The sequence below is a fragment of the Acanthochromis polyacanthus genome, chromosome 1, assembly GCF_021347895.1.
Source record: "Acanthochromis polyacanthus isolate Apoly-LR-REF ecotype Palm Island chromosome 1, KAUST_Apoly_ChrSc, whole genome shotgun sequence".
NCBI lineage: Eukaryota > Metazoa > Chordata > Actinopteri > Pomacentridae > Acanthochromis > Acanthochromis polyacanthus.
In genome coordinates, this window is record NC_067113.1 from 41,343,129 (window position 1) to 41,365,315 (window position 22,187).

General features: G+C 40.5%; 1 long non-coding RNA gene and 1 other non-coding gene across 2 annotated transcripts in view; one reads left to right on the forward strand and one right to left on the reverse strand.

Annotated features, from left to right (window-relative positions):
* LOC127532983 (uncharacterized) overlaps positions 1 to 22,187 on the forward strand; it is a 349,442-nt gene that overhangs the window by 119,769 nt on the left and 207,486 nt on the right. The gene's annotated exons all lie outside the window — the stretch shown is intronic.
* On the reverse strand, positions 16,194 to 16,267 carry trnat-agu (transfer RNA threonine (anticodon AGU)). The gene has a single exon. It is a non-coding gene; the product is annotated as a tRNA-Thr (tRNA).

Sequence of the window (22,187 nt, forward strand, 5' to 3'; positions counted from 1 at the left end):
TTTGTGCATATTCAATACGTACCTCGGAACCTTTTGCAAGCACTGGTTTCTCGTAGGACCGGTCAGAGTGGTCAGAGTCTGTTATTATTATATGTAATCTATAAATTAACAGTCTCCATTTATTTTAGTGTCATCTGGAAAGCAAAAGCACACAAAATATTTGTTCTTATTTAATTGTAAATAAATTCAGGCGTCAAGGGGTTAAACATAAAGGATGATGAAAACAGTTTACCTCAAACAAACCGTGTTTCATGTTGTGTTTGGGTCAAAAATAACCTGACCGCTATGTTTAATAGCATAGAAAACCCCTAAATGACCTTTTTTCAACTTTAAATTCTCAATTTCCTAAAGGGAAATTCTTGTTCGTGCTGTAGGTTTTGCATCTTGTGGGTGGGAGCAATGATTCAAAGATGTGAGAAGATTAGCGTTTTGTAGTTTTCCATTCCCTTAACCCTTGGATGTGCAACATGGGTCAAAAGTACCCTAAATCCAACAGAAAACAGGTATGTCCTGACCCACACTGTGCATCAAAGGGTTAAAAAATGTATTTCAGGTGACTCTGCATGTTTTTGGTACTTTCTCAGGATATGCAAGAACTATCTCTTGCTGAACAAATAATGTTTACACCTGTGCAGTCCCATTAGCAGCAATAATAGTGATAATAAACCTCTACTTTAGTAAAGATGTGTGTGATGTAAAAAAAAAAAAGAATAGTATCCACTGATTAAATACAGTCTTTCTGCCCTCTCAAGAGCACAAAACCCAGACATTCACAAAGTGTGTGATGCGTGACAGGTTGGTTCATGTAAAGTAGATATTTGGTTGAAAATTCAATTGAGCTGCTCTACGTTAGAAGTTCGGTGGAGGCGGGCCATTTTTGACGCTGAGGGGAGTGTGCAGGATGTTCAAACAACACCAGGGTTAAACTTCAAACTGCTGAGCATGCTTCTTTCACACAAAAACTCCGGAAAGCAGATTGAAAAATAATCGCCCCTGTCAGAGTTTTCCACCTGTCAGTCAAGAAAAAAAATAAGTGTAAAATAATAATAATGGAGGCTACAAACAAGTTTGGCACATAATTTATTTGACTCTGTGAATTATTCATGAGGCTGCGAAACCATTCGATTGATTCCATCACAGACGCAGTAATCTGCAGTAACTAAACTTATTTCTGTGCAGCTGTAGTGCCTCTGCAGTGAACGGCACCATAAAGAAGTCACATAATAATCCTTTGGCCCCTCAGACGGTTCCAGCACAAGGCCAGATAACCGTTGAGGGACCGTGGATCGCCTCCAGGGTCAACGCTGTTCCACGCTTTGTACACCATTACGCTCCCTTTAACTGAATTGCAGAAAGTGCAGTTAATTAAGTGACAAACGCGGAGAACGTGGGAGCTATCAGACAACAGAAAGACCCCCTGATGGTGGACAGTGCAGCCACTGACCTTCTCTGGGGGATTCTCGTTCTGCTTCAAAAACCGTGCCAGTGCCGCTGCTGCTCGCTCAAGAGCTGCTGCTTTTTATTTTCCAACAAATGGCAGAAGCTCGAGAGCAGTCGGCCAAGAATCGGAGGCGTATTTGAAGGCATTTTCTGCTGATGCTGAAAATAAATTAGAAGGCTGAAATGCTTATAAAGTATAAACCATAATCAGGCATGTATTCATTTAGTTTCAATTGACTCTTGATATGAAGAATATTGCATATGAATAAAAACACCTTCATAAAAGAGCCCTTTTCACTTTCTGTTTTTTTGTTTCCAGCTGTATAGATGGTAACACATTGTGGTTTTGTCGTGTTTTGACACTTTCAAATGCATTTTCAATTTGCACAAAGATAAGTGCAGCTGGATGGATTTTTCTTTACATTTTTGTTTGTTCTGAAAGCTTGGTGGAAAAGGTACACTGTAAAAATAACATTCAGTTGGAAAAAAATCTGACAGCAAACAGTGGAATGATGTAATAATAATGGGAAATAATGGGATTTTTAGCTGATTTGCATACAGTAAAACAATAAAAATGTTATTTCCACTCACACATTGTAATGGAAAAATTACTCTGTAAAATCACAGATTTTTGATGTGGAGAATTTTTTATTTTTTTTACAAGCAACATGCAAATTGATACTTTTTACTGTTTTAGTAGTTATCTGTAATGTAACAAAACAGTAAAATCTGTAAAATATAAGACAATTTACTATTCTTCAGTCCTTAATAAAAATGAATTTTCTCCTGAATGACAGCGGATGGCTGTTTAATAATAATATTTTTAGTAGATTTAAATACAGAAAATAATGTGTAATCTTATTGTTAAAGAGCAAATTATCATTTATTTATTTTTTACATATGATCTTTACAGTTTTGGCCTCTTTTTAAAAAGTGTTTATTTATTTTACAGTTAACATGTACATTCACGTTTTTTTCCCTGTCATTTTACCAGTTATTTTGTGTGATTTTACAAAACAGAGACATTAAATTTTTTTTTTAAATTGTGCACAAAGGGTTGTACGCCTGATAAAAGCTAAATGAGACATTGTACACTGGAAGCAAAATAAGTGAATAAATCACAAAAATGTGACTCAAACATTCACCGAAACATTCTGCTCCACCGAACAGATGAAAAATGGTCTCATGTAATGTGTATTTAAATAAAAACTAACATTTCTCATATTAATGCATGAATGTTTTCTACATTATTTGTGCTCATTGGAGGTTAACTCATTGTCTGCAAAAAAATGGGCTTTAATTAGCAGTTTTGTCTGAATAATTTCTTGAAATTGTGTTCAAATTTGCTATAATTTGGGAGGAAACTTGACCAGCGGCAAAGTAAAACTAATACCGTTTTCACAAAATGTTTGGTTTCAGAAGCTTTGGTGCCCCATGCTGACTACTAGCAGCACGAGTTTGTGATCTGCTACCACGAAGCCAACCGGGAACATACAAGAACTGTTCAGTCACAAAAGCCCCCAGAGCTTCCTTTATTGTAATGAGTCCTTCAGTTTCACTCTCTGTTGTAATTATCTGAAAACCATGGATCTTTGTGAGAGCGGTTTGTATGCAAACAGAGCAGGGAATAAAATAAAAGAAATGAGGCTGGTTGGTGCAAGTAACATTTGTTTCCTCTATTTTTTTTTCATTTTACAGATTTATGTTGGTCGCAGCCTGGCTTGTAAGGAGATTAAAGAAAGAGGGGAGACACATTATTTTTCTCAGTCAGGCAAAGCAATTTAATAAACAAAGTGAGATTACTTCAATGTAAAACTCATGGAGCATGATGGTCAGTGGGATCAGCAGCCCCGGGTGTACATAAGAGTGGAGATAGAGTTTGTGTCTCGTAAACAACAGTAAAGTTCAAGAAAAGAGGAAGTGAAAATGTAGGAGATTGAATCCCAGCAGTAGCCAAAGCTTTATAGACTGGGAGCACTGGGCGCCGGTGTTTCCAGTCGACACAGATGATCTCTGAAAGGACAGTCGATAAGTAAAGGTCAGAGGTCGCCACACTTTGCAATCCTCCAGGAATGACACTCGAATTAAAAATAGATTTTCAGATGAAATTTTGTAGGTTCAAGTGCCAGACACTGAGACTGTTACGCCTAAATTGAAGATTTCTCATTGGAGGACTGTGGCTTTCTGGAAAGTGCTGGTCCACAATCGTTCAGTCAGGCAGCCTAAATCTACCATAAAATCTGTTTTTTAAACTCGTATCTAAGCTGTAAAATGAACAAATACGTTTTAAAAAAAATCTGATAAAAAAATGAAATAAAACACTTTGAAAATCTGGCAGAATATCCAACACGGTCTCACGGGGATTCGTGAAACTGTCACGTCAGTTTTTGTTTCGGTTTCGTGCGCACCAACACGATGTCGTCATGTTTTTCGTGCCGCTCACCACGAGCGAAACCCGCTGTGGTAATCACATCTGAAAGTGATTTATACCGGCGGATTCATGACGATCTAAGCTGTCCATCGGCGTTTGCGGTGGCCGCTGCGGCCGCCACTGCGGCCGCCGGACATTCTTTAAATCCCTATGCAAATTCGGCGGATTCATGATGATTTAAGCTGTCCATCGGCGTTTGCGGTCGCCGCCGCGGCCGCCATTGTGGCTGCAAACGCCGATGGACAGCTTAAATCGTCATGAATCCACCGGTATAAACCACTTTCAGATGTGATCTGGCCGCATTAGTGGCCGGATGTCTGGCGGCCGCAATGGCGGCGGCGGCGGCGGCCGCAAACGCCGATGGACAGCTTAAATCATCATGAATCCGCCAAATTTGCATAGGGATTTAAAGAATGTCCGGCGGCCGCAGCGGCCACCGCAAACGCCGATGGACAGCTTAGATCGTCATGAATCCGCCGGTATAAACCACTTTCAGATGTGATTACCACAGCGGGTTTCGCTCGTGGTGAGCGGCACGAAAAACATGACGACATCGTGTTGGTGCGCACGAAACCGAAACAAAAACTGACGTGACAGTTTCACGAATCCCCGTGAGACCGGGCTGGAATATCAGCCAAATATATTTTAAAACAATGGTGGAATACTGCAGCATTCAAAAATTGAAAAAAAAAACAAAAACAGATTCATTAATTTAATATATTTTAAAAAATAGTGACAATAACAGAAAATATCAGTCAAATCATGACATTTTTAGCCAACTTAAATGTAGTCCAATGTACTTTTCACATGGGATTAGTATTACTGGTAATTTGTGAATTACTCCCCACATCTGTGTTTCTTGCAGTGCATTCACACAAGATAAGCAAAGTCTGCAAGACTGGTCATTGGCGGTGGAATTTTTACTTTATAATTTGCAGACATGGTGCATTCCCATGGGATTAAGATCACAGACATCCTCCGCAATTATTACAGATCACCATTGATCCAGAGGTAATACTGATCCCGTGCGAATAGGGCTTAATAGTATAAATTTCATCACAAATTGTGAAAGAAACAAATGTAAAATCTATCTATCTACATATAATTTTTCTTTCTAATGAAAGAAAACAGCTGTAAAATAATTTCTTTTTGCTTATTTAAATACGAATAAGAGAAATACAGTAGTAGAAAATCAAAGATAGAGGTTTGATGGATTACTTAAAATAAAAATTTGAATTGAAAGACCGACTATAATGGTACTGATTTAGACGTAGTAAAGAAATATCACATATAATAATGAAATATTGCACATTAAAGTGAAACGTTGCACCTGAGGAAAGAAATATTGCACATTACACAGAAACCAGATGAAGAGATTTAAGATCTTAGTTAAGACAGACGCCAGGTCACCAGCAGCCTTTAGCTGCATGTTTAAAAGAAAGCACATTTTCAGAGGGCAGAGGATTACACCAAGTTCTTCCATTCAAATCCGTTCCATTTGGGTAGAGCACTTCTATTAAAATCTGGATGCTAAGAGGTTAGCGTGCACGTCTTTTGAAGTGGGATGAAAATAGAACCCGCAGAGGGAATCCACAAGAATATGAAAACCTCCGAGGGGAAAGCCCCAGTGCGGTCTGAACTCAGGTCGGCGCTGCTGTGAAGCAACGGTGGAATCCACTGAGCTAGTGTGCCGAAACCGTCTGACTCTTTAGCATTAGCCTCTCAAGTGGGTACATGAAACCTCCGTCCAGGAGAAGCTGGATTCGGGAGCGTCGCTTTTCGACCAGCTTTGGTGCACCAGACGCTGTGGTAAACACGAACAAGCTGTTTCTGAGTAGCAAAGTTTTTCTCTTTCTTCCGTTTGACGCCACTGACAGTCAACAGACTCCTTTCTATCCAATTACCACTTTATCTCACTTCCTCTCATATGTGCTTCACAGATGATTGTCTTAGGAACAATATGTTCCTGTCATTTTCTGCATTCCCTCACTGAACCTTAAAAAAAAACAACTAAAATGAACTTTTTCTTCAGTAAAGAAGACTTTCCTTGACTCTGACGTTTGTCTGTCATGGAAAATTAACTCTGCCGACAGTTTTTCCTGTCAGATGCTGTTTAAATTTGCCTTCCTGATTCATATCATCGCTGTCGTTCCACCTTTAACTCACCAGTGGTGAGACCCCGTCTATCGTTCCTGAATGAATTAAGTTAAAGGGTTTTACCCTGCATAAATTATTCCTGCGATGGAAACTCTGGCCTTATATGGTTCAACAGGCATCAGAGTTTGTGCTTCACTTTCTCTGTCTCCTCTGCTCAAATCCTGTCTCTCCTGACAGAATGCATTTACACTTTGTTGTCAATATGACCAAACATCTCTCCAAGAGCCTCCAGAGAGGTCCAAATCATCAGATCTTGGGTGTCCCTCGGGTGCACCTAAACCAACATTTTGCTCTTTTATTCCTGCTTCCTCTGATTACAATGATGCATTTTAATGGCAGGTTAAAGGGGAGATGTATGAGTGTGTGTCGAGGGGGAGAGTAGGATGTGTGAAAGAGGAAAGTGGGTTGCCGGGAGCTTTTCTGGCTGGTCACACATGGCGTGCCTGTCGGCCTGGTGTCTGTCATCATAATGAAGCATCAAGCGAGAGGCTGCCGTGCCATTAGACAGACAGATGTGAGGGATGAAGGGAGCGACGCCGGGTGAGAATGAGACCGTGTGAACGCCGGAACAGTGGAGCCGCAGAATGGAATCAAGCAACGAGTGTGTCAGGGTTGAAAGATTACATCTGTATTCACTGTGAGCCATGCAGCTTCCATGGTGGAGTGGGGAAGGGGCATGAGAGATGTCATTATGTGGCGAGCTGCAATACTTCTGAACAAAGAGGGGTGGGGAAAAAAACGGCTGTCTTTTCTGTATAGAGCGCTGCAAAGACTGATGAAATCTGTCAGTCACATTTTGATTAATCAACTTGTTGTTTTGTGCATAATAAGTCAAAAATAGTCAGAGGATCTGCTTTGCAATCACTCATAGCGCATGATGAAATGTTTCATTTGCTAAATAGTCCCAAAAACCAAATACATTTAGTAAAGAAAACTGAGAGAAACCGCAGAAATTCTGACATTTGAAGAGAGCTGGAGTCTGCACATTTGATGTTTCTGCATGGTGTTGAAGAAATTTCACTCTTAGGTCCTTCAAAGTTTGCTGTCACAGGGTGTTTATTGGTATTCCAGCATACAGTGGGCTTATCATCACAGAGCATGAGTCTGTGAAGGTAAGCTGACCCAGAACATTTGCAAAGTACTGAATTTATAGGGGTGGTCAACAGAAGCTAGAGTCTTCACCAAGACATGTAACTTCCCACTGAATTAGCAGCTGCTAACAGAAACTATATACCAAGTTGCCACCCCTCAGTGGTTACAGAACACAAAGACTCAAGCGGCACCAGGGTAAACTGGTCACATTATATCCCAGCCAACCTGACTGAAAGTTTGGCTGCAGATTTATACATTCCAGGTGTGATGATGGCTGCAGCTGGTTGGCTAAGGGTGGAGGGAACTGGGTGGTGGCCCAATCAGACAGGCCGGGAGGCGGGGAGAACAAAAGGTTGGAGTGCAGGTCTTCAACTCCAGACTGATTAGTCGAGATGACTGACAGCTTGGGGTTCTGGAGAGACTCACAGCCACACAGGTCACCTCCCTATAGAAAGACCCAAAAAATCCACCACAGAAGCACGACGGCACACAATCACCGGTGGCCATAACAGTCACCCAGACAATTACATGTTCTCCATGAACACTCACACTTTCACTCATGTGCTAACATAACTGTACAAGGGTTTTCTAATCATCAGTGAGCCTTTCAGCACCATTAGCTAACACAGTGTAGCATTAGAACACAGGAGTGATGGTTGATGGAAATGTTCCAGCCGTTTCCAGCTAATAGTCATTTACCACATTAACAATGTCTACACTAGATTTCTGACTAATTGAATGTTATTGTCTGTTCTTTCAAAAATAAGGACATTTCAAAGCGACCCCAAACTATTGAATGGTAGTGTACATGCAGCCAACCAGCCGGAAAATCTAGAAGGAAAAATGATTCATCAAGTCAGTCCTCCTTCTTCCATTGCACATTGGTCCAGTTTTTAGATTCATGTGCCCGCTCTTGGTGCTTCTCAGCCCCACATGTAGCGAGCTGTGATGTTCTATGTGTTTAGACAGAGTTCTATCATAGCCGGAATTTTGATTTTTAACAAGGTTGTCCTTCCTTGCTCCTCCTATGGTAATATCAACCACAGGACATCAGGAGCACCTCTCAAGACCTGCCACCTTGGAGCTGCCATGCATTTGGCTCGTGTCAAAGTCTCTCAGATCCTCATGCTGCCCCATTTTTCCTGCTTCGAACACATTAACCTCAAGAGCTCACTTGCTGCCTCATATATCTCAGCCCTGGACAGATGCCGTCGTAATGAGATAATCAATGTTCTTCACTTCACCTGTCAGTGGTTTTAATGCTGAGGCTGATCCGGTCAATGGAGGGTGCAGCTTACACACATTTTTTTTTTTCAGGCTGCAAAACAGACAACGATGGGTTTCCAAACCGGCTGGAATGTCACAGAATCATGCAGCGCAAACAGCACATGTGAGCACAGAGAAATGGATTCCTTTCTTTCTGACAAACTCTACACATAAATCATCCTGAACAGCGAAGGTCAAACCAAGTGAAGTATGAACTCGAAAAACACATTTTTGATTAGAGACAGGGCTTCTACTAATCAACTAATTGACTAGTCCGGTCAGCCTTATCTTACTCTGACAGGTAAATTCTCCATTAAGGAAAAAGCAAGCGCTAGCCGTCTTGATATTTCATATAAAAGTGCCACATTTTCTTTTTAAAGCACCTTTACAACTGTCAAGAAGAGAAATGCAGTTTACTGCAGCGGTTACACTGCATTATAAAAGGGGACTCCCCTTCTTAGAAGAATCCCTCTGCCTCTCCTCTCTAATGATAACTAATAGGACTCGTCCCTCATCCGATTGGAATTTCAAAGATGACAAATGTGCTTTACACTTCATAAACTTGCCTCCCGCCTTTTCCTCGCAGCGGAAAGTATGACAGCAACTGATGCTCGGCGACTCAGCCTCGGCTCAATAGCTTTGAGTGACACCTGTATCATTCACTGGAAAATTCAGTTTAAAATAAGGCCTGGTTAACATGTATAATTAATTAGGCTCATCTCTCAGCGAAGGCCTGGCAGGTGATTATTAATGGCAACTACTAGGCTGGAGAGGAGGTGACTCTGCACACAGTGTGGAAATAAATGGGCAGCTTTCACTGGGAGGAGGGAGTCCAGGGAGATAGTAAAGCATCTTGTTTTTAAAAAGAAAAAAGAGGGGCGGCAGTGGAGAACAGGTAAGACTTTCACGATGTACAAAGGCTTTTTAAGGCTCTCTTTAGGAGCCATTCTCAACCCCAACTTCTCACATGGCTGGTTTTTGTAGATTAGACTCTTAAAGTGTTGCTCTCGGGATGGATTCGCCTCTTGAGCTAAGGCGTCTAAAGGACATGTGATGTTGGTCTGCCTAATTAGGGAAAGAACATCCTATTCATGTTGACTCTAAGCTGGAGTGCCCGGGCTTCGGCCTCCTGTGATCAGGGCAATTTGTCTGTGCACTCTGACACCTTCCCTGTAACTGCATAAGATGAAGGACTAGGTCGAGCCAAAGTGCCAGAGTATTAGCGTGCACAGAAGCTACTCTCGGAACAAGTCTGCTGACCAACAGTGAAAAATCTCAGGGTCAGCACATGAGCACATTAACCTCTAGCCCATGGTCTTGCCTCAAGATTGGCGTAATGAAGCGTCATTTACTCAAGCACAATTCTATGCCAAAGTGAGAACTCTGCAGGGATTTTCTGAGTGTTTTTAAACCTTAGCAGTGTAGTGCTTATAGCTGTGCATAAAAATTTCAGAACATGTTTTCCTTTAGCCGTAGGCTCCTTTGGAAGAAAAAAAAGGGCTGAATGTGATATGCATGTGGGATGACGTCCAAACAGAAAGGTTGTTGCTAGAGGTACGGACCCGTACCGTAGCCTGTGGACTACGGATACGGCACTTGCCATTTGCCAATCAGATACGCGAGATCTGGTCACGTGACTCCCGGTAGACGCTAGCGGTACGGACCCGTAGCATCGGTACGACAGGTACGGACCCTAAACCTGACCCTAACACTAACCCTAACCTTAACCTTTGCTTACCTTTCAATAGTTTGCAGTGGTTAGCAGCTTCTTGACTCGCGAGACTCGCGTACGGGTCTGTATCTGTAGACACTACCAAACAGAAAATGTCTGACAGTTGTATGTAATGGAGTTGATGCACTATACCCTTGCTGTCAACAGGCAGCTCAGGGAAAAGAACCCCACGAGCTCAAGGTGCTATCCAGGCTACCAGTGGCTTAGAATCCGGAGATATAATTTTTCCTGAAAAAAATAGAATGGAAAAAAATCTCACAATGTCAATTATTAATCTTGGATATTTTGACTGTAGAAGCGGAAAGATTCTTTGATTTATTGTTTGAAATAATCTCTAGATGAGAATGATATGATTGTCTCTCTGACAACAGTAAGAGGTGAGCAACATTGTTGATGCGAGGTGCAAGAGGCCAAGGGCTGAGGGCTACAAGGAGAACTGAAGCTGTGGTCGGTCACCACCCGGGGCACCACATGCTCTCCAAAGTCCAAAGAGAGCCCCGATGCACCTAAAGAAAGAGTCTGATTGAAGGTTCCTCTCTGATAGCCTGTAGCATGGCAAACATGAATAGATAAGTAAAGAAATCTCTCCAAGTTGCAATGGCGAAACTATCGCAATGTATTAGTTATGTCTCCGTAATGTTATTTTTATGTGCATTTAGAAAAGAAGGAAAAATAACAGATGTAGTGAACATTTATCTCATAACTGATCGTCTAACTCTGCTTCCTCTGTTGTTTTGGTCTCTAGACAACATGTAACATTTCCAAAACCAGCTGACATGGAAGAAAAATTGCAGCTTGCTCAATTGGAAACTATTCCTTAAATGTTCACTCCATTTCCTCTTGTAAATGATAAAAGATTTGTTAGTTCCTTCTTCTTCTTGGCAGGTTTTAGCAGCTGGCAACTGGTTCTGCTTCTGGCTTATTTTACTGCCCATTACAGCCATGTATAACGTAGTCTAAACCACCAACTTCCAACGAGACAGCTTACTTTATTCACTCCAAATCACTTCATGAAAACATGTTTGTCTTTTCTTTCCTTACTGTTTTCTCTTCTACTCATTAGGGGTTGGGTTGTAGTGGCAGCAGGCAACGTGAGTTATTCTAGATGCCCATCTTGCCGGATCCGAAGCTCAGGCCAGATGTGATATGTAGTTCTGTCAGCAAGTTCTAAGACTACCTCGAGATCTCCTTCCAGTTGGGTTCCGGTTCCCATAAACCCCGCCAAAGGAAGGCACCCAAGAGGCATCGTAATCAGATGCCTGGACCACCTCAACTGACTCCTTTCAACGCAAAACAAGAGTGACTCTACTCTGAGTTACCTTTGAATGTCTGGGCTCCTCAGCCTTGAGGCTAGCCATCCCATGGAAGAAACTAATTTCAGTCTTATTTTGCTTCCTGCCCAGAGTTCATAACCATAGGTGAGCGCCAGAACGCAGAATGACTGCATCACACCTGACACTTAAACCTGTCCCTGCAGATCGTGGTTCCACGAGGTGGCGCCTTCACATCACTTCTTAGGGCTGTGCCTTGCCAAGCCTCATCAATAAAGACTTAACCGCAAGCTGCTCACCAGTGATCGTCCCAGGAAGGGGGCCCTCGGTATCTCTTTTCCAGGTGAGATACAGAATCTTCAATTTCTGAGATTCACAAGGGTCTTAGAATCACTCTTTGTCTGGTTCCTCTTCTAGAACCAGTTTGCCTTGGGAGACCCCACCAGAGGCTATTGTGCCCAATAATGTAGCTCTCACAATCACAACTCAGTAATTTGCTGATTCACTGGAGGGCATCCACATTTCCAAGTTTTAAATCATGGGTTGTTTTGAAGGCAGACAAGCTGTTCTGGCTGAAGACTTGTATAATACTTACACTAAATTCCCAGATTGAAAGAAATGCCACTGAGTAGTTTCCAGACAAACAGAAGTTGTTGATTTGAGGAAGCGTGAGTCTAACTCGATATGGCCACATAATTAGACGTGAGAGGATGTAATTTAAACAGTTAACCCCCTTATCCTCCAAAAGACTTTCACTTCTGTATTGAAGTATGAATTTCATTTGGTCCACAAGTCACTGAGGAATCCAGCTGTTGTGTTAAATTACAGAAAATGAAAGTTCTTTTTTTTTTGGACACAAAACTAATAAACAAGTTCAACGATGTTTTCGCTGAACTGTTTGCTGAACACACCTTTTAGACTTCTGTATTTTATAAAAATATAAAGCAGAAGTGAAATGAATTTGAAAGGATACAACATATTCTCCACAGAGATGCCACCGCTCAAGTGAAGATATACCGGCGCTAAGGGCAATATTCTATATGAGTTTCTTCCTATATTCGTTTTGAGCTATAAATTAATTTCTTTGAAAACAAGGTTTGTTCAAGGTTATGGTTGCTTCTTTCATGAATAACAGACAAGTTATTAAATGGCTGCTGTGCCTGTGCCACAGAAAACAGCCTACTCATGAAGGGATCGTTTGAAGTTACATTGTGATGCTCTCTCATTGTTATTTAATGAACTCGGTTCATTTTTCCTCCAGCGAAATCCATTAAAATCAATCATTTTTGCCTCTCTTTTTCCCCCCATTGCTCTCCTTTCCCTCCACCTCTGCAAACCAAATTTTGGTGCGGGAGATGAGAGAAAAATCTCACAGTCTGAGAGAAAGTAAATCAACTAATCTAACCGTAGCCTTCATTCAGATCCAATTCATTACTCGGGCATATTGAGCAGGGGAACAGGACGCACCCCAGCGAGTCAGCCAATCAGGTCATCACCTACTAATGAACAAGCGGCGCATGTGTAAGCAGAGGAAATATGGAAAGAGCTTGTATTCAGATCACAGCTGCCCCCTACCTTTGTTGTGGATGGCAAATGCCATTTGGATAAATGCTTGACACGCCTTGCTGTTTTAACCCAAATTACCCCCGCGCCTTAGATCTCTCAATTGCCTAATTAACAGGGGGAAGGTCTGCAGCCTTTCAAGTTCTGCACTTTAAACAAAGCCGGTGAGCAGCAGAGTGAGCCTGCTCTTCATTTGTGCACCTGGAGGGAGGAATGAGTGGTGGCATAAGGAGGGACATCACAGTGAAGCAGACCTTCCCGCTGTTCCCCATTCGATTCCTCACTATCTGAGGATATGTGACGCTTGAGCATCCCAGAGGGTCCTTTGAACAAGGTTCGGAAAAATGAGAAATTTATGTGTCTTTATTTTAACGCCGGACAGAGAGACAGTGATATCGAATTATCAAATGACATGCTCAGGTCTCCCCCATGTTCCCTCCTGTTGTGTGCTCTCGCTTACAATAGATTAAACAGATTTAGATCAGTGGCTTTAAACTTTTATTTTTTTCAATGTACCCTCAGATTCATATCAGAGGAGCTCAAGTAGCGCCTTATAGACCCCAAAACCATGTTCCAACTGTGCTCATTTCATATTATCTTAATGAGATCTGGTCATTGAGTTAATCCCCCCAAAGATGCATCTCTGTGTGTCAAAGTTACACATTTCAAAGTTATTTCCACTGAAAATATTCCAGTCGCACCTTTCATTAGAATATGCTGATCGTTGAAGTCCTGACCACTTTTTATCCATTCCCTCTGCACACTGCAGCTCATCAACAGTCTGGTAGAATACTCTGTGCTCCACAATGGTACTATTGGAGTAGTTCAGCCCTGTGTTTGATGCGATAACAAACTCTGAAGAAGAATAATGCTAAAGATAGCACTCTGCATGTTATTAAGATTATATCCTTAGCTCAGTTATAGGGCAAACCATGGCTGTCAGCAGTGTAAGGTGGAACCGATCAGATTAAGTGATTTGCTCTCTATGGTGTGTCTTCTAGCATATTAAAAACATACAGAAATAAACGCATGCTAACAAGGTAGATAAAACTTTATTCTCCTCAGATGGAGTCTGTAAGTATCCCAGTTGTTTATCAGCTGCTGCAAGAAGTCTTTAGTGGTAGTTCAGCCTTGCCTTAAAAATATTACGATCAAATTATAGTTTGATGGCAATGCATTTCCCCCCCAGTTTGTGTTTTTGTGACAAACCACGAATATGATCCCAATCAACATATGTTTGCCATTTGTTGTGATGTTTCACTGCTGCTCCTTTTCAGCCAACCAATCATATATTAGATGACCCAAAGCATGATGTTTTCCTCAACCTAACCAACTAGTGTTGGTGCCAAAACCTAACCAAACAGCAAGCAAAAACAACATTTATGAAAGTCTGAAAACAATGGTTCCACATGGGATGCAAACCCCCAGACTCCTGAGGTGAAAGCTTGTGGAGTTAAGCCTCCACCTCCTAACATGGACTAAATGACTCTTTAAACCGGCAGAATTGTCTCACTTCCCGATGTGCTGTCTTCTTTTCTATGAAGACAGCACAATGGAATGCATTCCAAAATGCACTGAGATGCTTCAGGAGAATCAGCCAATCAGAGTGCAGCCTGAGGTGAAGGGAGACGAGGGATTGGGTCAGGTTCCCTCAAGCAAAAGTTCCAAAAACTGTAGTTCCTCACATGGCCACTTGGCTCCAAAAGTGAGTCAGTCTTCATATAACCCCATTTTAAAATGCCCAACTTCACAGCAGAAATACACATTTACAGTGAGGTGTTTTAAAAATGGTGCAGGAGGCGAATTTTTAAATATGTCACTTTTTAAAATGTATTATTAATGGATGTCATCACAGTTTAAAGGTTATTATGGTGTTAAAATTGAACAAAAACAAAGAAAAGCTATTTGTAATACTATTTGAATATTTATTTTGATTATTTCCTGCGTTACATGTATCTGTGGCTGGGAGATTTTGATGGAAACCTGTTGGATCTCACCAGTTTGTATCTAAAGCAGACCTTCACTATAATTTCTCACTCCGACAGTGAAATCACTGGAAACATTCTTACCGTCAAAAGAACGGCGATGAAAAGTGTGAAATGTAAGAGAACAAAGACAGTTGAAAAAATAAAAGAAAAAAAATCCCTTTGGGTTGAGGAGATACTTCTACAAAGGCTTTGATGTTTCTGAATTTTCTGAATTTTCACTTACTCATGTTCTTCATCTTTGCTCGTTGACCGGAATGGATTTTTTTTTTCTTTTACTGGTGTAGTTACTTTCTAGTCTTTTATAGAACTCTGCCTATTTTATCTGACAGGGTACAGTGGAGCTTTGTCTCGGAGAGAGAGCGAGCCTGAAAAAGAATTAAAGTAACACAACCCAAACCAGCCAACCCCTGAATGCAACAATGTGAGAAGTGGCAGAAATCGATACAGCATTTCAACTTATCCCCCCTCCAGGATGCTGGGAAGAAGGGTTGACTGAGTAGCAGCAGGAGTCTTCACATGAAGCAGCAAGCAGATAATTGAAGGGAAAAGAGCTCAGTATCTAATTCTATTATCAGGCGGTCCCAGTTGCAGATACTGTGCTGTGTGGATGCACTACCGAGGAGAGCTGGAGGTGACAAAGAAAGAAAATCATGCTTTTGTAGGCGTCTTCAATTCATCAGAGGAGCACATGAGATGGAGCATCTCAAAAAAAAAAAAAAAAAAATCAATTGGCAGCCTTTCTTGAACTTGTACAATTCAGAGTAAGGTTAAGTTGCGAGTTGTTTTTTTTCATAATTTTACTCAGGCACAACAAAATTAGAAATGTATAGCTGTCTCTTGGTCTTTGTTTTGCATTCACAGACTATTTTTTAAGCACAACCCCAGAGGATTTGAGCTCATCTCTTATTGAATTACAAGTAAATCACTGACTGGATACTTTTAATATTGTTATCCTGCATAATCAGCACAACATGGACCAATGTGAGAAAAAACAGATTCCCTTGAATGCACTTTGCAGCATATTTATCTTGCTTATGTCACCAAAGGTTCCTGAAGAAATAATAAGTCTTTATTTGTCAGCACTATGAAATTCTCCTTTCACACATTGCAGCTGTATTCTGGGTGTGCCCTGTTAAGGTAGCAGACAGAGTTGAAGCTCACCAGTGGCATGACAACCCTCGAGCTTCTGAACAGTTGCCCAGAGCCTTGATTATTAGGACTCTTGAGGGTATGTTTTTGCAAGATATGAGTCAAGGCACTGCAGGGATTTGAACCCAGGATCTCCTGTTTACTAGACAGGCGCTTTAACCAACTAAGCCACAGCACCAGCTGGGCCAATGTGTGATTGCAAGAATTTTTCTAACATAGCTGACAGGTATCAAAGTTGATATTTTTGCTGTTTTCAGGTCTAAAATCTTACACAAAGATTCTTCTAAATATTAAATATACAACTGAGAGAAATTGAAAGTTATTTATAAAGATATTGTAGTAAACCTGTTGACATGCCATAAATCCACACTTGACTCACACACTACTTTAAATAACTTAGAAAGCCTTGGAGTCTGTCCAGTCTTTTCTTCAGGAGGAAATGACATCATGTGGAGCAGGTCATGTGATCTGGAATTAACACACTTCCTTGAGAGGAGTTTTTGTAACGGGAAAGTGATTTCTCAGACACAGACATAATTTATTATTTTCCAAATAAAATTTGATATGTTGCCAAAAAAAAATCTGTCATGATTATCTCAACTTAATAAAAAGAACACAATCATGACAGTTTTTGAATAAGCTCATTTTATTATTGTTTAGCTAATTAGAAGGTGGTTGTTATTAATTTCAGACAGTTATTTATCACATTTTAGTGATATCCAGTCATTTTTTATTAAAAAGTGATTGTTTTCACAATAAATAATTATGGAATTTGTGGAGACATGATCATAATAAACATAAAAAAACATTAGTTTTTATACTTTTATAAAAATGTATGCAAGATATCCCATGGGCCTCAACATGAGCAGAAACAATCTGAATGAGCATCAAGTTAAGTTTTGTTGTTCTAAAGTCACTTTGACACTAAAGTCATATCGCTGTGAGTGATGCATAAAACAGGCAGTTTGTATTTTATGATCTATTATGGATCAGGCTTTTGTTGATCATTAATTTTCCTGAAAACCGATGAAGGAAAGTGTTTAAAATTAGCATCCTTGAACCAGGAGGAAACGGTGAGGAGCGAACTGCTGGGGCATGGTGAATCTCCACTAATGGCCTCGTTTAGCTTGTAGTTTTGTAAAAACAGTGGAAGAGTTTTGTTTTCAGTTCCAAATAACTTGGTTAGGGAGCCAATTTAAAGTTGGCTTTTGTTTACTGCGCTGCATCCCAGATCTGCACAAAGGAACTGATAAGTAAAAAGTTCAAAGAGATAAGAGGGGAAAAAAAACAGCTTTCTTAAGAAAAAAAGGGAATTTTTTTACTCCAAAGTTTCCGAGATAAAGAAAAGTTAATATCCAAGCTGCTGGAGCTTCTGAAGATAAATAGCTGCTTTTGCAAATTGTAGGAAATTGCATGAATGAAATGTAAAAACGTCCTCTTTGATAAATCTTACACCAGTGTGGCATCGTGACAGGTTTCACACCCGACACACAAAGCAGAGATCATCATATCCTGACACGTTTTCTCACGAGTGACCACAAAGAGTAATGACAAAATTCCACGAGAGACTTGGAAGTGATGCACCTCTCTTCTCCATACAAGGGAGATAAATCCATGAGCTCCACGTTGGAGCTCGCCTCCTTTTTCTGCTGTCACCATCATTTTATTCCCCTGTTAATATTCCCCACTTCCCTCTCTGTCTTTCCCCCCGCAGGCCTTCGTTGCCACATTTGCTCCACAAGCATAATATCCACCTGCTCCTGTCACACCGGCTGGCATTCCATCACCGACACACAGGCAGGTATGGGCCACAATTGAAACTCTGAGCAATAAACTCCACGTAAGCGTACGGGACAAGAGCATATGTGCATCGATAAAACATACAGCTGCATGTGCCATATTGCAGGGCTTGTGTGGCTCTGAATGCGTATTGTTTCTGTGATGAATTCGGTCTAGCTCCACCAACTGTTGGCAAATGCATGCGTCACCGCCGTGGGTCACACCGCTGACCCCATTAGTAATGAAGGGGAAGAAGAATAGGAGATGAGACAGGAAGGGAACACAAATCAGCCTGTTCATTACTGAGAAAAGTCTGCAAAAATTCTTGAGGTGTTGGTGTCGGACGGGTGAAAAATATTCACGATGTGCATTAAAACAAAAAGTAGCTGTAAATGAGGAGTCAATATGATATGTGGAGATTTTCATTCAGCAGAGCAGGTAGCTGTGAATTCTGCAGAAAACAGGTGTTAAAATATGATGCACTCTCAGGCTTCACTGAATATTTGATATGAGCAGTGAACTGGTGAGTATTTGTGAAATGAAAGAGGTCATCTGCGGTGATGAATCCCAACAGAAGTATCCAAGGGCGTCAGTTTGTTTTTAAAAGTGGGGGGGTGGAGACCACAGCCATTGTCAGATGGAAATGCACACCCTGGGTGGTGTGCTGGGTAATCGGGAACACCGGGGATATCCCCGGTGGGCCGCTTTATTGTTGGGCCGCTCCAGCCATAAAATAATAATAATAATAATAATAATAATAATGCTTTAAATCATGGGTCTCAAACTCGCGGGCCAACTGCAGCCCGTGGGACGATATTTTGTGGCCCTCTACTTGAGATCAAAGTTTAACATTGGTGCGGCACGCCTGCTTTTCTCAGATGCTTCTGTGTCGTTGGTAAGACAGCACTTTGAGAAAATGTCGAAGAACAGCGGCAAAATGCCACAAGCTAGGCTCGAACTCACAACCACCAAACCAAAGGCAGAGGTTCAAGCTGTTGAGTTATCGGTACATGTGGGTAAAGGGGTCTGTGGGCCGCTATACTACTAATTCTCCCGGGCCGAAATTTTGCCCCTGCACGCCTCTGGTCTGAGCTTCCACTTGGCACGGGCGCAAATTTAGCATCTGCAAGTTTTTTTTAAACCTCACTAAGGTATGTTGCATGTCTGTGCAACTCTCGGCCGAGTGCGGATGGTGCGTTCAGGAGCGTCGGAATTTTCTATACTGCTGAAAATAACTGGGTTTACAACGGCTTACATGTGAAGAATTTGAATGTGTTGGACACAAAATGACCCCTGACAAAAAGTGTGGGGGACACATCTCCACCATCCCCCCCTAAACTGACGCCTATGGAAGTATCCCCCGACTCCAAATTCATCTCTAAGTTGCTTTATAAACTGTATTTCAACTTGGTTTTTTTGGATCTTCTGATCCACTTCTACAACTTTTGGTTTGCTCCCATTGATTTATATTTGCAGAAAGCACTAGTAAGCAAGTATTTTCAATAAAAAAAAGTGAACTTCTCAGATAACTTGTGTACAGAAACCTTCATAGGCCCAAGCGGCCAGGTTGTTCCCCTCAGGAGGGGGGGAAGATCAATTTAAAAAAAAACAAAAAAACAAAAACTTTATTTTTCTACTTTAGAAAAAAAAATCAGGCAGCTGAGGCACCAAATATACCATAAAATACAAATAAATAAAAACAAAAAAGTTTGAGTTATAGCAATTTTTCATTTAAATACATTTTTTGCCCTAATTTTTGTGACTTTTTCATGGAAAAATATTTACATATGAAAATAAAAGTAAATTTACATTTGTTTCCTATTTTTTTCCCAATCTTCCAGTTAATTTTGTGATTTTAGTAATAACTAAAAATTAACTAATAAGCAAAATAAATAAATAAATAAACACTTGTGATATTGCAAGAATTTAGATGAATAAAAGACAAAAAATCTATTTCTGTAGCATAATTTTTTCACTTCCAGATTTTAGAGTTACTTTGCATTAGGCATGTGAATCCTCTCGAAATTTTCTTCATTTTTTTTTTAATGTCCATTATTAAAAGCAAGGAAACTATCTTTTTAAAAAAAGAAAAATTCAGATCTTTTTTTTTTTTTAAATTTCATGCCGTGCACAAAACCAGCTCCTTGTTAAGAATCTCTGCGCGACCTGTAATATTTTCATTTGTATTTTGCGGAAACGGTTTCGTGTGTATCGTTAAATTCCCACAAATTCAGGCAGCACTGTGGCATCATAAGAACAGTGTTTGGTTTGCGGGCTGCTGTGTGTCTGCAGCAGGACCCGGCTTTGCCCCGAGGCCCCCCCAACAGGTAAAACAAGACATGTTGTTAGGCAGCAGAATATATTCCGTGAATCTAAATAACAGCTAGTAGTTGTCAGTCTCCCAGCGGAGGGAGAGGAGTTGTCATTTTAACGACCTCTCCTGTTGCTTCATCCAACACCTACAACCGTCTGAATGACAAAACATTGAATACAGAAACCGATCAGGCATATCATTATGACAGGCGAAGTGAATAACATTGATTATCTTTTCATCATGGCACCTGCTAGTGGCTTGGATATATTAGGCAGCAAGTGAACATTTTGTCCTCAAAGCTGATGTGTTAGGAAGTAAAATAGGCAAGGATTTGAGTGAGTTTGACAAGAGCCAGTTTGTGATGAATGGGTCAGAGCATCTCCAAAACTGGAGCTGTTGTGGGGTGTTCCTGGTCTGCAGTGGTCAGTAGCTACACTGCAAAAACTCCAAATCTTACCAAGTCTATTTGTCTTATTTTTAGTCAAAATGTCTCATCCCACTCGATTTAAGATAAATTCACTTAACAAGCGACACTTCAGCAAGATGGAGGGACGTGTTTTAAGACAACGCATCTTAAATATCTTGTTAAGTCAAACAATCTTGAAATGATCTTGTTTTGAGTTGTATTTCACAAGAAAACTAAAAATAAGTTTAACCCTCGTGTCATTCTGCGGGTCAAATTGACCCACTAAAAATGTGGAAAAATATATATATTTTCACAGTGAAAACTTCCACTTTTTCCAATTTTTTGGGAGGTTTTTGTTCAATTTTTGATGGGAAAAAGGAAATGTTTTTTTTTAAAAAAAAGGTTTCTCTAGAATATTCAGAAAAAAATTAAAGATTAATTTTTTTCTGAATGTTCTTTAAGAAAATATTAAAACTTTACTGATATATGTAATCACTTTAGATATTTTTTAAAGATTTTTGGAAGATTTTTATTCATTTAAAAAAATATTTACAATGTTTCGATTTATTTTTTAATTTTTATTTCTTGCCAAATTTGGGATTTTTTTAAAATACATTTTTAAGGGAAACTTTTAAGGAATTTTCTTCCTGAAGATTTTGCATTTTTTTTAAATAAATTTGAGGAATTTTATGCAGATTTTTTTTTAAATTTCAGACTAAGGAACAATATTTTTTGTTGCCGTAAATGAAGACAACAGGAGGGTTAAGACACCTAAGCTTGACAATCCTGGTAAAATAAAGCATAAAATAAGTTTTTCCAGCTAATTGTAAGATATCAGTAGTCTAAATATCATATTTCAAGAAATCTTACCAAGCCATTTTCACTTGCTCTATTGGCAGATTTTTTCCACTTATTTCAAGGTAAAAGTTCCTTTAAATAAGTTTTTTTCTTCTTGTTTTGAGAGGGGCATTTTTTCCAGTGTACTAAAGTGATCCAAGGAAGGAGCCGTGGTGAACCAGTAAAAATAAGCAAGGTTGTTGCAAACGGAGTTGAACTGAAAAATGATAAAAGCACAAAAGCAACACTTATTAACTGTTTGCCCTCACTGCAAGGACAACAAATTGACGGATGGAGGAAGAGGGTATAATTTGAGGGCGTCACCTCCACTGACTCACCCGCCGTCGCCCCACGCTGGCACACTTTCACCCACTTAAACCATGAGTCAAATCTCGGTGCAGAGAGCTTGCGATGGTGCTAAAAGCGTGACTTGTCTCTTAAAAGCACCGACACCTGACCTTGAAGCCATTAATGCACTAATTTGACTGATAACGGCTCTCGGAGGTCATCAGCACCTCTTAATCCTTATCGTCTCGTGCCCACCTGATTGTTTCGTGGCCGGCTAGTTGCATTTGAAGGAAAAACGGAGGAAGAGGAGAAGGAGGGGACAAAGACGAGGCCTTTAAATAGAATCTGGCCGGTTCCCTGTGTGCTCTTCACCATATTAGGAGGGAGTATTGATGACCACTCGGGCACACTTGTTGCTAATTCAAGACTCGAGGTGTTCGAAGCTCTTAGCTGGGGAACCTGGACAGCAGCTAT